Raw genomic sequence first — 15,011 nt, 5'->3', positions numbered from 1 at the left:
AGAATATAGCAAAGACTCTATGAGAATCTTTTAATTTTTACTGTGAAGAATTTTCTCATTGCTACTGATCATAGAGGGAATATACATCTTGATGACACCCATTAATCAGAAATGGTCTGAACTGACTAGATCAAAACCATTAGAAAACCATGAATAAAGAGGCAGGTTAAAAAAAAAAAGTTTGTCTAGCACCATTTTGAGTCTCCTATTAGAGTACAAATTACAGTATTTTTTTTTTTACCAGTGAAAGGACTCAAACACATGTAGCTGCATTTTAAGCCTCCTCTAATCACACAAGTCACCATCAATCATAATACCATTGTAGGAAGAGAAATGTAGATCTTCAAAAGCAGATAAATCAAATACAAAAAGTGCAATTTGCCTTATGCAAAAAAAAAGACCTAGTTATTTATGTCATACTTCTTTTAGCTCCCAGGTTCCATACCTTAGGGCTCAAGATATTCAATCAGAAGAAAGTGGATTTTTTTTATGCTAGATGAGTTAAGAACTGATATAATTAGAATGTAGAGTAAACATATTTTGATTTGGGGTTCAGTTGTTTCAAGTATGATGGCTTGCCCAGGAAAAAAATCAGGAGATTTTGACCTCCATTTCACCCAAATTGTATGGAAAAATTATTATTTTTTTTAAATTAAAAGTGGAAGCCACAAGCAATCTACAGCAGGTATTGAAATGTCATGATGAGACACAAAACTGCAGTCATTTTTCTCATGTTTTTTTTGTATCATTGATTGCTGTGGAATTTGATTTGAATGTTTGAAATATAAAAACTATATTTAAAAATAAACATTAAATATTCTTTTTTTTATTTTATGTTAATTTTAAGGCTCGTAGCCAAAGGTCATATTACACAGTATAATTACCTCATATTTTTCTAATATAATCCCAAGACAGAGGAGTTGAGATGTATTTTTCTTGAAAAATTTATTTTTACTAAGTAAAATTATGTTGTTCCATGTAAAATTATGTTGCTCCATGTATCATACTTTTCTATGCAGTATATGTTTGGCCTTAAAGTTTAAAGAAGTGAATGCCTTTATGGGGCTGCCAAAAGGTTTATATTATTTTGTCCTTGTGAATATTGTGGCAGAATATATGGAGGATGAACCAGAAGATTTCTGAAATTGTGTATTTTTGTGGCTGGAAACTGCTGAAAGTTACATCATTGTTATTAATGAAAAAGACTGATTAACAACAGCAATGTTCTTTAAGCTGTATGTAAGTGAACAAATTATTTGGTAAGGAAAAATGCCCTGTGAAGCCAGGGATGGCTTAAATACATTATACTTAGACTCTGGTAATCTGAGTTCTTTTTTTTTTAAAGCTCTAATTAGTAATTTTTTCTAGCTCAATAAATCTCTCTCTATTCCTTTTCTTGCTTTTAAAACCAGAGGAGCAATACATGTCTTTTTTAACTTTCTGATTGTTTCCCAATTTGACTGCAATAAAATATGCAGAAAACTTTTGGAAAATATTACAAAGCATACAAATGGAAGTGAATAATCTTTGCCTACTTTGTGACTCTTTTTTCTTTCAAATGCTGTTCTAGCTAAAAGTGGGTAACTTATCTTTCTTAAATTACCTTTAACTGATTATATGTCCATTTTCCCCTACCATTTGGAAGCCACACTTCATCCACCATTAGTCTCTTGCTTAAGTCTTTACAAGTTTTTATTTGTATATTGTTGTGTGTTGATCCAATTGATTTTTCTTCTCATTTAGTGTAATTTCATGTATTGGTATAAATATGTCTATATTAGAGAGTGTACAATGTCCCCAGACCTTGTTCTTAGGCATATGTTGTTGTAAACTCAGTTTTTCATGAATTATATAATGTTAATAAAATTGTGAATGATATTCAATATAATTTTTGTATGGATTCTATGTATAAGAAGCCTTTACCCTATTGTAGCTGGTTGCCAACATTTTATGATAAGAAACTTAATCTTTACATACAAACTTCAGTTTACCTCTTACTACTTGGTCCACAGAAAATGAGACTATAAAACATAGCTCATTGGGCTGGGGATGTGGCTCAAGCAGTAGCGCACTCGCCTGGCATGCGTGCGGCCTGGGTTCGATCCTCAGCACCACATACAAACAAAGATGTTGTGCCCACCGAAAACTAAAAAATAAAGATTAAAAAATTCTCCCTCTCTCTCTCTCTCTGTCTCTCACTCTCTCTTTAAAAAAAAAACATAGCTCATTGATTATTTTGTCATAAGTATAAGGCCTCACTCAACCTTCTATCCACATCCATTTCTCTGATTCCTGCCCTGAAATAACAGTACCTATAGAATAACAATGATGTCAAAATTTACTAATGTACAAGAAAACACTGATTATTGACCTCATTAACAGAAAAAATGTCTCCAATGAGGCTGAAGTCTAGAAGGCCTTTATGCACACACAAGAAAGATTAAGCTCTTCTCTCCCGTAAGAGCTACCTTTAAGTTTGTGGAAATTCAGTCTATTCAAATCAATAGAAAATGTTAAAATGTTAAAAATTTAAAATTTATAATTTAAGATATGAAAATCTGGGGCTTATTTTCCTATATCTATGTCCTTCTTATAAGAAGATTTATTAAAATCTGTAGAAGTATTAAGAGATACTAGAATATTATTTACTCAATAGTATGTTTTACTGTCACATAGAACATTTATTCAAGTGGAATACTGTAATGTCTGTCATTTAACAACAGGATGCAATAAATGAGTGTTAACATATAAATAAATTCAGTCATAAAGACATATTGCATACATAAGGTAAATATAGGTAACAAATAATGTGCTGTAAACCTGGCATGATGGTCCATGCTTGTAATCCAAGCAAATTGGGAAGCTGAGTAGTTTCAGAAGTTTAAATTTAGCCTCAGCAACTCAGTGTGGTTTCAAGCAACTTTTAGCAAGACAGCCTCAAAATTTGAAAAAGTGGAGAGAAGGCTTAGGAATGTGGGTCAGTGTTTAAAAATCCCTAAATTTAAACTGAAATACAAAAAAAAATTCAGTTTAAAATGTTAGAATTCAGTGTTAAATATCAAAAATATATTTCATATAATTCTTTTCTCAGTATTCAAAAGTGAAAATAGTAATTTTTGATTTAGAAAAACAATTATATTTTTTCGAAGATGAGGTTTCTTCACTATGCATGTATGATATTTATGACTGATATTTCTACAAAATAACTTGATAATGCTTAATAAATTTAAGCAAAAGTTAAAAGACAACTACTTATTTTCTATACTTAAATGAGTTCTGTATTTTACTGATCCTCATATACATACATCAAGGTGAAATATATAGATAATAACTTTACTATACTCTCACATTTGTCAAGTTGTTTATTATACATGTTTCATTGTTATATAAGGCATACATTTTGGACAAAATCTGTTCAATGTTCACTACTAGTATGAGTTTTCAGATGTTCAAAGAATTTGAAATTTGAATAAGTTATGGAAATATTATTTAAGTCTTTAGGGTTTCTGGGCACAATGAATTCTCCAAAAATCAGCAGTGTTTAAGAAACATGTGGCTACAATTTTTTTTTCCATTTGTATTTTCTCTAACCAGTATGTATCCACAGGTGTTGAGCATTGGTGAATAAATTTTAGAGGCATTTTCACATTGTCAATTTTCACATTTCAAAACTTTGTCTATGCTATGGTTATTGTGGTGAGGATTAAATGTTATCCCTTTCTTAGAGGAATGGTACAATGGTCTCATTTGTAGAGCTTCTCTCCAGTGTGTTTTCTCTGATGTCCAGTAATGTATGATAAATAATTTAAAATGTTTCTACATTCTCTACATTTATATGTCTTCTTTCCAAAATAAATAGCCTAGTGGTGAAAAAGAATTGATTTCTTATTAAAAGCTTTGCTGCATTGTATCAATTTGTAGGGGTTCTTTTCTGTATAAATTCTGTTGTTAATAAGGTTTAGTCTTTCTTTTTTTAATGTTTATTTTTTAGTTATAGTTCGACACAATACCTTTATTTCACTTATTTATTTTTATGTGGTGCTGAGAATTGAACCCAGGATCTCACACATATGAGGCTAGTGCTCTACCACTGACCCAAAACCCCAGCCCCAAGGTATAGTCTTTCTTTAAAAGTATGATCACTTTATTCACATTTCACCTTCACCAGGATGTCTTCTGCTGTGGTGAATAAAGTTTTATTTTTTATTAAGTTTTCCACATTATTCACATTTGTAGGGCTATTCTCCAGTGTGAGTTCTGTTGTGGTGAATAAGGCCTGTTTAATTGATAAAACCTTTGCCACATTCCTTATATTTGTAAGGCTTCTCTCCAGTCAAATTCTGCTGTGGCAAATAAGGTGTAATACTTGAGTAATAACTTTGTCACATACTTTGCATCTGTGGGGCTTCTCTCCAGTGTGAGTTCTTCTGTGGAAAATAGGTGTGATTTTTGACTGAGTGCTTTACCACATTCTTTACACTTGAAGTCTTCTCTCTAGTATGAGTTCTTCTGTGGCAAATAAAGCCTGCTGTTTTGAGTAAAAGCTTTGCCACATTATTTGTATTTGAAGGGCTTCTCTCCAGTGAGTTCTGCTGTGGTGAATAAGGTCTGATTTTCGACGAAAAGCTTTGCCACATTCTTTACATGTGTAGGGCTTCTCTCCAGTGTGAGTTCTCCTGTGGCAAATAAGGTTTGATTTTTGACCAAAAGCTTTGCCACATTCTGTACATTTGTAGGGCTTTTCTCCAGTGTGGGTTCTGCTGTGGCAAATAAGGTATGATTTTTGACGAAAAGCTTTGCCACATTCTTTATATTTGTAGGGCTTCTCTCCAGTGTGATTTCTGCTGTGGCAAATAAGGTCTGATTTTTGACCAAAAGCTTTGCCACATTCCTTACATTTGTAGGGCTTCTCTCCAGTGTGAGTTCTACTGTGGTAAATTAGGTGTGATTTTCGACCAAAAGCTTTGCCACAATCTTTACATTTGTAGGGCTTCTCTCCAGAGTGAGTTTTGCTGTGGCAAATAAAGTTTGATTTACGACCAAAAGCTTTGCCACATTCTTTACATTTGTAGGGCTTCTCTCCAGTGTGAGATCTCCTGTGGCAAGTAAGGCCTACTTTTTGACTGAAAGCTTTGCCACATTCTTTACATTTGTAGGGCTTCTCTCCAGTGTGGGTTCTGCTGTGGCAAATAAGGTTTGATTTTCGACTGAAAGCTTTGCCACATTCTTTACATTTGTAGGTCTTCTCTCCCATGTGCATTCTGCTGTGGCAAATAAAGTTTGATTTTTGACCAAAAGCTTTGCCACATTCTTTACATTTGTAGGGCTTCTCTCCAGTGTGAGTTTTGCAGTGACAAATTAGGAGTGATTTTAGACTGAACGCTTTGCCACATTCTTTACATTTGTAAGGCTTTTCTCCAGTGTGAGTTCTGCTGTGGAAAGTAAGGTATAATTTTCGACTGAAAGCTTTACCACATTCTGTACATTTGTAGGGCTTCTCTCCAGTGTGAGCTCTTCTGTGGCAAATAAAGAGTGATTTTTGACCAAAACCTTTGCCACATTCTTTACATTTGTAGGGCTTCTCTCCATTGTGGGTTCCTCTGTGGTAAATAAGACCTTGTTTTTTACTAAATTCTTTGCAACATTTTTTATATTTGTAGGGCTTCTCTCCAGTATGAATTCTCTGGTGGTGAACAAGGCCTGATTTTTTATATGATTTCTGGTGTTCACTCTAACTTCTAGTTTTCCATATTTTCTTTTGTTGTAAATAGTCAAGATCACAACGTCTATATTTTGCACTTATCACTTTATGAAATATATGTTTTAGGCCCTTTTGTGGTGAATATTCTTGGGTATGATTAGGAGTCATGGCTGAAGTAAACAAAAATTTAAAAAAATACCTGTTAGACTGGGATAAATATATTTTGCATACATAACATGAAATTAAGGTAAAATAAGTACATCAGGAGTGTAGCAGATTAGTAAATCCAAAGTCACCATAAATCCAAAAATAATATATTAGTTCAATAAAAATGCACAGACAAAATTACCTTGAGAATATTACCCAAATTCTTGTAGAGACCAAGTATCCATTAGGAGTACATCATTAAGAAGAGTAATATAATAAAGTGTAGAAAAGTATATTATGTTTATCATTAAGAGCCTTCTATCCTTCATAAGATAGTATTGTGTATTTAGGAAATATCTACCAGCTACCTTCACTGTCAGTAGAATAAGAGAAATGTAAAATATATACAAACATTTCTAGCTTTTTCAAAGAGTGTCCACAAATGATTTTTGTCTACCTTGACATAGAGACATGAAAATAACTAGTAGATTTTGAGTGATAATACCACAAATATTCAACAAGGGTAAAGAGGCAATGGACTCTTAAAAAGAAATATGAACAAAAAATTTACTAAGAAATATACACATATGTCTATACAATTTTTCATAAAGACATTTTAAAAGACTATAAAAGTCTTCCATAGCCAATGGCCATAATACTTGGATGAAGTCAACACATGACAATCAAGAAAAATAAATTGATTGTTATATTTTTACATTTGTGTGATATGAGAATTTTCTTTATTGATAAATACAACTATTTATTTATAAATATATCATGGTATTTTATACTATATATACAAGGTAAAATGACTAAATAGAATGAATTAACACAATCATTATTTCATATAATTATCAATTTTGTTCTTACAAGCTATTGTATTTCTTCTACTAGTATTTATGAAGAATATAATACACTCACTATGTGGTAACATAAAACTCTTGACCCTATTATGCTCAATAAAATAAAAATATGGAGACTTTGACTACAATATCAACCCTACACAAAACACAGTACCTGGTGAGCAAAATTTTACTCACTAAATTTCTGACTTCCACATTTGAATTAAATGCTCCTGCAACTTAATATCTGCCTGCCACCATTCACTTAATGCAACATCCTGCATATATTCCTTATAACACTTTAAGAGACAAAATATTTTATTATTAAATAATAATAGTTATTTTATAAGCACATATTTTTACACATTTGACATTGATGGGCACACACATTGAATCCCCAGCTTTAATACTGAAAAAATGTTTGCACTAAACACAAAAGCAGAGGTATCTCTTCAATTTTGTAATTTAATTGTTCATAGATACATATTTAGTACTCGCAATTATGGATCTTTAGGTCATCTAACTTTTAATGTTTCATGTGTAGCGCTTGAGATTACCCCCCAAATTCTATATCACGAACTACAACACAAGTCTTTTTAAAATTGTTTGAACCATGCTGTTTCTAAATTTCTGTGACTTCCCTCAAACATGAAGTACTTTTGCATGGCCTCCCAGTTAGCAAATATTATAGGGAGGCAGCATTGTTCTTGCCTATTTTTATTTATTTAAAAGTTTTTATACGTTTTTCCAAAAAATGGACTATATAATCTACTGATGGCCCCTTTAATGAACAAATAAAAAATAGTACAGCAAATATAAACAAAGAGAAGCATGGCTTAATCCAAGTGACAAAAAAAGAAAAAAAAAACATTAAGAATTTAACATTAGAGGGGCTGGGGATGTGGCTCAAGCGGTAGCTCGCTCGCCTCGCATGCGTGCGGCCCGGGTTCGATCCTCAGCACCACATACCAACAAAGATGTTGTGTCTGCCGAGAACTAAAAAATAAATATTAAAAAAATTCTCTCTCTCTCTCTCTCTCACTCTCTCTCCTCTCTCACTCTCTCTTAAAAAAAAAAGAATTTAACATTAGAATACTGACAGTTATGAATTACTCAAAGAACACTAAATAACTATTTAAAGAAAGTTTAGAGAGTGAAATTGAAAAATACTGACATCAATAAGCATAATGTTTATGTGAATAATTCTTTAAGAAAAAATGACAGGGGCATTCCTAGTTTGCAAAGCTGAAATTCTACCAATATGGGAGAGTCTTATCTAGCAGTACCAAGTTTAAGACAAGTCTAAACAACTTGTAAACTACTGTAAAAACTAAAAGACTTATAGAATATATAAAGAGAAGTGGGATATGTTTTCTGTAGGGTTGATAATATAGTCAAAGAATATATAAAAATAATGTGTGAAAAGAATCCAAGCATGCCACAATAAAAAACAATGATCCAGAAATTAAATCACTAATCAAAATAGAAAAAATATTTTAAAATTAAAAAATAGAATTATGATTTATTCACATAAAAAATATTCATGATTACTAATGCATTATTGCAAAAAAAAGAAAAGAAAAATATTTACTAACAGAATTGAATCTAAAACAAGAAAATTTCAAGTCAGTTCCAGCAAACATCATGGAAAGAAACCAAGCATGATCTGCTCCTGGAGGCCCTATTTGTTTAAAGATGGATAATGCCCGTGCCTTTACATCTCATCTTTTTGCACAATTTTTAATCAATAAGATATAGATTTATTTTTTTAAAGATAGAGTGAGAGAGAGAGAGGGAGAGAGAGAGAGAGAGAGAATTTTAATATTTATTTTTTAGTTTTTGGCGGACACAACATCTTTGTTTGTATATGGTGCTGAGGATCGAACCCGGGCCGTACGCATGCCAGGCGAGCGCGCTACCGCTTGAGCCACACCCCCAGCCCAATAAGATATAGATTTAAATCATAAAATTTTTTATAATTCTTTTGGATGAGCTTTTGTTGAGTGAGAAAATTGTATCCTAATACTTTCCTTTTAAAACAGAAACAAAGAAAGTTCTAGCCTGTCTTATGTTAATATGCATTAAATTTTGTTTTATTTACAGTTAATGTGCTCAATATACAACATAAAGTTAATATTCATAATTGGTCATCCGCATTGAATAGATATTTTATTCTCAAACAGCCATTACCAATATATATATATATATATATATATATATATATGTAATATAAGAGGTTCCACCTGACCAGTATGACAAGATCCTATGCCTTTGATCATGTGGAGAAAAGCATAGAATGCTACGCTTATGCCAACATGTCCTGTTTGGACTCTATCTTCATGCATGAAAAATAGCAATTATAGATGTACATTAGGGACTTCACAAGCTGATTCCTAAGTTTCATTTAGCCCTAGAAGAGAAGAGTCCATCCAAACAAGAGAATAATCATTCTTCTCAAAAGAGGAGAAACATTAAAAGAGGACCCCAAGATACTATAATTCTAGTTACTTCGGGGAATTTAAAACCATTAACAGCCTCAGCTCAACAGGTGTTGGCTAAAATAGGGTTAGAATGTACTCTAGAAAACTTTGTTACTGCTTTGATTTCTAAACTCACACAAAACTCTGTAAATGCTTTGGTCTGAAATTGTTATATACCTGCAAAAATGTCTCATGGTATTCATTGTTGTCTTAGCAGAATAATGTGTCCTTACCATCCACATAGTATTTAATAGGTCACCATCCTGTGCAATTTATTCATAAATGGTCTATTCCTCTTGATAAAAACTGTGATGATTAAGTGAAGCTTTTCTCTAAGGCAGAATTTGACGCTTTGACATTCTCCTTAGTGGGTTTCCCTGAACTAGCTATACAGGCTTATAAAACTACTATGAAGCTCACCTATGCTATCATAAACAGTATTAGTCATGCCTCCATGAATTTAAATATGCTTAATGAAGAACAAAAAAAAACATTGTCAAGCCATACTTGACAATCATGCTGCAATTGATTGTCTATTATTGTTACATCATAAAGGATATCAGAATTTTAATAACATGTGTTCAATCAATTTAACTTATAATAGTAATTTCATTTCAAAAGGCTTATATTACCTTAAAGATATCATCAATAAGATTCATCAATATGATGGATTTTGGATTTGTTGGATTGGATAACTTCATGTTTACTCAATTTCATCTGGGTCAAAAATATTCATAAGTGGATGTTTACTGATGTTGGCACTGGCTATTGTCTATGCCTGCCCTATTTTTTTGCCCCCACCATTATTAAGGAGATAAATAATATTATTTATTTAAAAGGCCTTGAAAAATAGGGGAGATATTAGATATTATGACCTTGGAAATACTGTCGGGGTGATGGTAACTGGCACCCTGAGTCCCACAATTGTAATGCCCAGCAGTTTCTCCTTGAAGCAATTAAGACAACTATACAGGTGCACTATCTAGTTTATGTGGTAATGTCATTAGGAAGAAGGGGCTCTATTTTTGTATTAACTGTACCTAATCTTGGTTAGCTGGCACTTGGGGGTTAAAGTAACACTGGTTAAAGTAACACTGGTTTAGAATGTAGTCATGGTATCAGAAGCTATGCAATTTTGGGGTATTATATGTGCAGCTGTGAAGAGGGGTGGCCGTTTTTTTGTTGTTGTTGTTTTGTTTTGTTTTTTGTTTTCCTTTTCACTGTGTGTGTCTCTATCTTCTGTTTGCTTCTTTAAAGGTTTCCTCACAAGGAGATTTGAAACAGATCATGCTGGCCCTCACAACAAAAGGTAAGTTTTGATGGTTAATCTGAATGAACTGGGACATCACTAAAGAAGAAAACAGAGAATAACAAGGAATTTAAAAATGTGATAAATATAGAGCAATATGTGTTCAATGATTACAATCAAAATAAATAAACCTAAGCTTCTGAAAATTTCTTCTGCTGAATAACAACTCTTTCAACATTTTTTAGTTTGGTTTTCTCCTTGACATTTGAATGACTCAACTGTGTCCCCTGTTATATGTAGTCTACAATAGTTTTCATCACTAAATTATGCTAGATACTACTTATCTAAAGTGAAGGATGTGTAACACACCAAGAAAGAGACAGATTAAAGAGTAAAATTATATATATATATATATATATATATATATATATATATATGAATATGAGAGAGAGAGAGAGAGAGAGAGAGAGAGTAAAATATCTGTACTAAAAATACCCTTTTTCTTTGAAACAAAAATCTGAAACTCATTCTTTTAGAGAAGTTCCCAGAAGATACTCTGCAACAGAAGTAAATTAAATAATAATTATAAATTAATAATTTTAAAGGGAAATTAAACTTACCCAGGAAAGCCAAGTTTCTATAGTTCTCTAGCATCACATCTCTATATAAATTTTTCTGAGCAGGCTGAAGGCATTCCCACTCTTCTTCAGTAAAATCAATGGCTATATCCCTAAATGTTAACCATTCCTAAAATAAGAATAGGTAAATAAATAACACATTTACCACATGAACATTTGCACATTCTGTAATGTAATTGAAGTTGAAATGAGAGTCAGTAGACTATCATGTAGGTGGTGTTTTGGAACACAATGATACTATTATCTACTTCTGCAGAAAAAGTGTTTTAAGTTCAAAAAAATACACATACTCCAAATTTATGAAACACAATATAAAACTCAGGCATTACCACAAAATTATACATTTTGTAATTTTTTATATAATGATCTAAATTATACATATTTTTCAGATGAGAAAATTATGGTAATTAAGAAAGGGAATCCTCAAATTTTTATTGTACAACCACTAATCAGAGATTTACTAAAATGTAAAATATTATTTGTTATTTCTCTGATAGAGCTGGCTGTTCTGAATGTGTAGTGAGATCTCAGGTAATTCCAATACCAATGGTATAAGACAAATTTTGAAATGTAACAAGATAGACAGACCACTTAATGGAAATATTCAATAGTTTATTTGATTTTAAATATTTTATTGGATTTATGTATGTTATTAATTAGTTTTTTTTTTTTAATTTTATTGGTTCTTTCTAGTTCTACCTGACAGTAAAATCAATTTTTATAGTATAATGCAAGCATGGGATATATCTTATCCTAATTAAAATTCTGTTCTTGTTGGTGGCTATGATGGTCGGATTCACTTAGAGATATATATCTTTTATATTTCTTTCCCCGTCTCTTTTATTAATTTATTTATTTATTCATTTATTTATTTTTTGTTTACCATTGTGCAATCTATTGATCTTCTTTACTTACCCTTCCCCACTTTATGAGCTTTAGATTTCACATATCAGCAATAACTTTCAACCTTTGGTTTTAAAGAAATTGTTTTATTTACTTAGCATAAAATCTCCAGATTCATCCATTTCCTGGCAAATGTTATAATGTCAGTCTTCTTTATGGCTGATTCATAGATTATTGTGTACATAAACAACAGTTTTTTATCCTTTCATCATTGAATGGACCCATTCATTATTGAATGGTTGGTTTTATACCTTAGGTATGGTGAATTGTGCTGCTATAAACATTAATGTGGTTGTGTCAATGTACTATGCTGATTTTATGTCCTTTGGACATGTACAGTCCAAAAGACAAAAAAAAAAAAAACTGGGTAAAATTGTGGTTCCATTTCTTTAACAATATGAATACAGGTTATTATGTTTCACTTAGACCTCCATACAGCTGCAAAAATTGTAATTCATCTATACCTGAGATGAAAATAAAACATACAAAAATATTAGTAAGTCATAAAATGACTAGAATTTATTATTAAATCATCCATCCCAATAAAAAGTAAATTTTAAAAAATGAAAGTAAAGACAGTCTTAAGAAAAAGAGCAAAATTAGAAACTTTTAAAGATAAACATAACACAGAGTTACCAATACCAATGTTGGTGCTTTTTCAAAAGCAAATGAGCCAGGTCTAGTGATGGACAACTGTAGTTCCAGTGACTGAGGAGGATAAGAAAAAAGAATCGTAAATTCTAAGACAATATTATATATATATATATATATATATATATATATATATATATATATATATATATAGTGTTGAGCAACGTAGTGAGGCACTTAGCAACTCAGGACTACTCTGTCTCTAAATAAAATATAAAATATAAAAATATAAAAAAAGACTGAGGATGTGGCTTCATTGTTAAGCACCCCTGGTTTCAATCTTCAGTACAAATAAAAAGAAAAGCAGATACAATTAAAAAAGCACTAGCAAATTTGAAAATTCAACAAATAAAAATTATATCAATTATACAGTATATAATTGCAAATATATGCATATATAATGATTTCTCATTTTATGGAAATACACTCTGGAAAATTTATCCTAAGAGTCTTCTGCAATTTTCCAATTCTCTGAGTGCAATGACAGAATCTAGCTGGTATTAACTAGTACATGGCTAAGATATTTGCTAGATCCATGGTTGGACATAAAGTCTACTGCTGACCAAAATACCATGATGCCACATGATTGATGTTATGAAGTTAAATCAATCAGGGTAAACCTCATAATAAAATAAAGAAAACAACAACAAAACTCTTAAAACATGCTAGGATATTGGGAAAACAGTGTGATAATAAAATGAAAACTAAAAAATAAATATTAAAAAATTCTCTCTCTCTCTCTCTCTTTAAAAAAATAAAAATAAAATGCTATTTTTTCCCTTCACTCATAAAACATAACAACATATTTTGACACATTAAATGTTGAATATAAGTTATTAATAAATAATACTGGAATATATAAGAAAGTACAGAGCTAAAAAATCTACATACAGGGCTGGGGGTGTGGCTCAAGCGGTAGCGCGCTCGCCTGGCATGCGTGCGGCCGGGGTTCGATCCTCAGTACCACATACAAACAAAGATGTTGTGTCTGCCAATAACTAAAAAATAAATATTAAAATTCTGTCTCTCTCTTTAAAAAACTAAAATAAAATAAAAAATAAATATTAAAAAAACTCTCTCTTTAAAAAAACAAAAGTTTACATACAAAAGATAGGGTGTGGGCTGGGGGTGTGGCTCAAGCCGTAGCGCGCTTGCCTGGCATGCATGTGGCCCGGGTTCGATCCTCAGCACCACATACAAACAAAGATGTTGTGTCCGCCAAAAACTAAAGGAAATAAATATTTTTAAAAAAGATAGGGTGCATATGGTGATGCACACCTGAAATATCTACTATTCTGGCATCTAAGGCATGAAGTTCAAAATTTAAGGCCAACTGAAGAAATTGAGCAAACCCCATCTGGAAATAAAATTTAAAACAGAGCTGAGAATATGCTCAGCATTAAGACACTTTGTTGAATCCCTAATATCACAAAATAAAAAAAAATAGTTTTTTTTTGTTTTCAAAATCATACAATAATTCATAAACTTATGAATTACAAAATATTAATACCAAAAAATCTATTCATCAAATGATTACATTAAAAGGTGCAAAACTGACAAGGTAAAAAAAAAACTAATTTCCTCACATGTAATTAAACACTTATAAGAAGAAATAAAACAGATTGCAAAAGAAAAACAGAATAAATTCTTGAAGAGCTACTTTAAAAAGGATATATCTAAGTGTTCAATAATCAAAATCTCAAAATCTTTAGAAATTAGGTAACATTAAATAAAATCACATCATATAGATGAATTAAATAGTATTGATGAATATGTGGAATAAATGCATTCACAAAAGAAGAAAACAATAATTTAAGCTTTTATTACCCATTTGTAGAAACTGTTTTGTAATCAAATGTATATGATACACCCACACAAGAAACAGAGACTAAAATTACAGCAACTGTACATGAGAATACAGCCATACTCCTCCAGAGTTGAAACTAAGGGGCATGGTTAAAGAGGAAGAAATAATTATTAAATTTTGTAAAAAGTAAATACTAGGAGTTAGAATTTTTGTTGATGTATTATATCCAGTTTGACAAATCCTACAAAATACCATGTATGTTTTAAGCCGATGTCATATGAATGTTGCATTTCATATGTAAGTATATTTACAAAAGAAATATGCAGTATTTAAGAAAATGAAAATACAGAAAAGTACACAAAAGAGTCAAATATTCAATATATTTACAAAGGATAAAACTATTATAAAATGATCATTTTTCCCAAGTTACAATTTAATAATAACTGGTCAAAATTTTACCATGCTTTATTTTTTGTTAAAGAAGAAATCAAAGCAAAAACTTCTAAAATTTTCCTGAAAAGTTAAATGTATATGAGAACTCTCTCATATATAAGAGCAAATGTACTAGTGATCATTACCTGACACTAATGCAT

Source organism: Spermophilus citellus (assembly GCF_964194105.1).
Source record: "Spermophilus citellus genome assembly, chromosome: 16".
Lineage (NCBI taxonomy): Eukaryota > Metazoa > Chordata > Mammalia > Rodentia > Sciuridae > Spermophilus > Spermophilus citellus.
The sequence above is the reverse complement of the archived record's forward strand: the minus strand, read 5'-3'. Positions refer to the sequence as shown.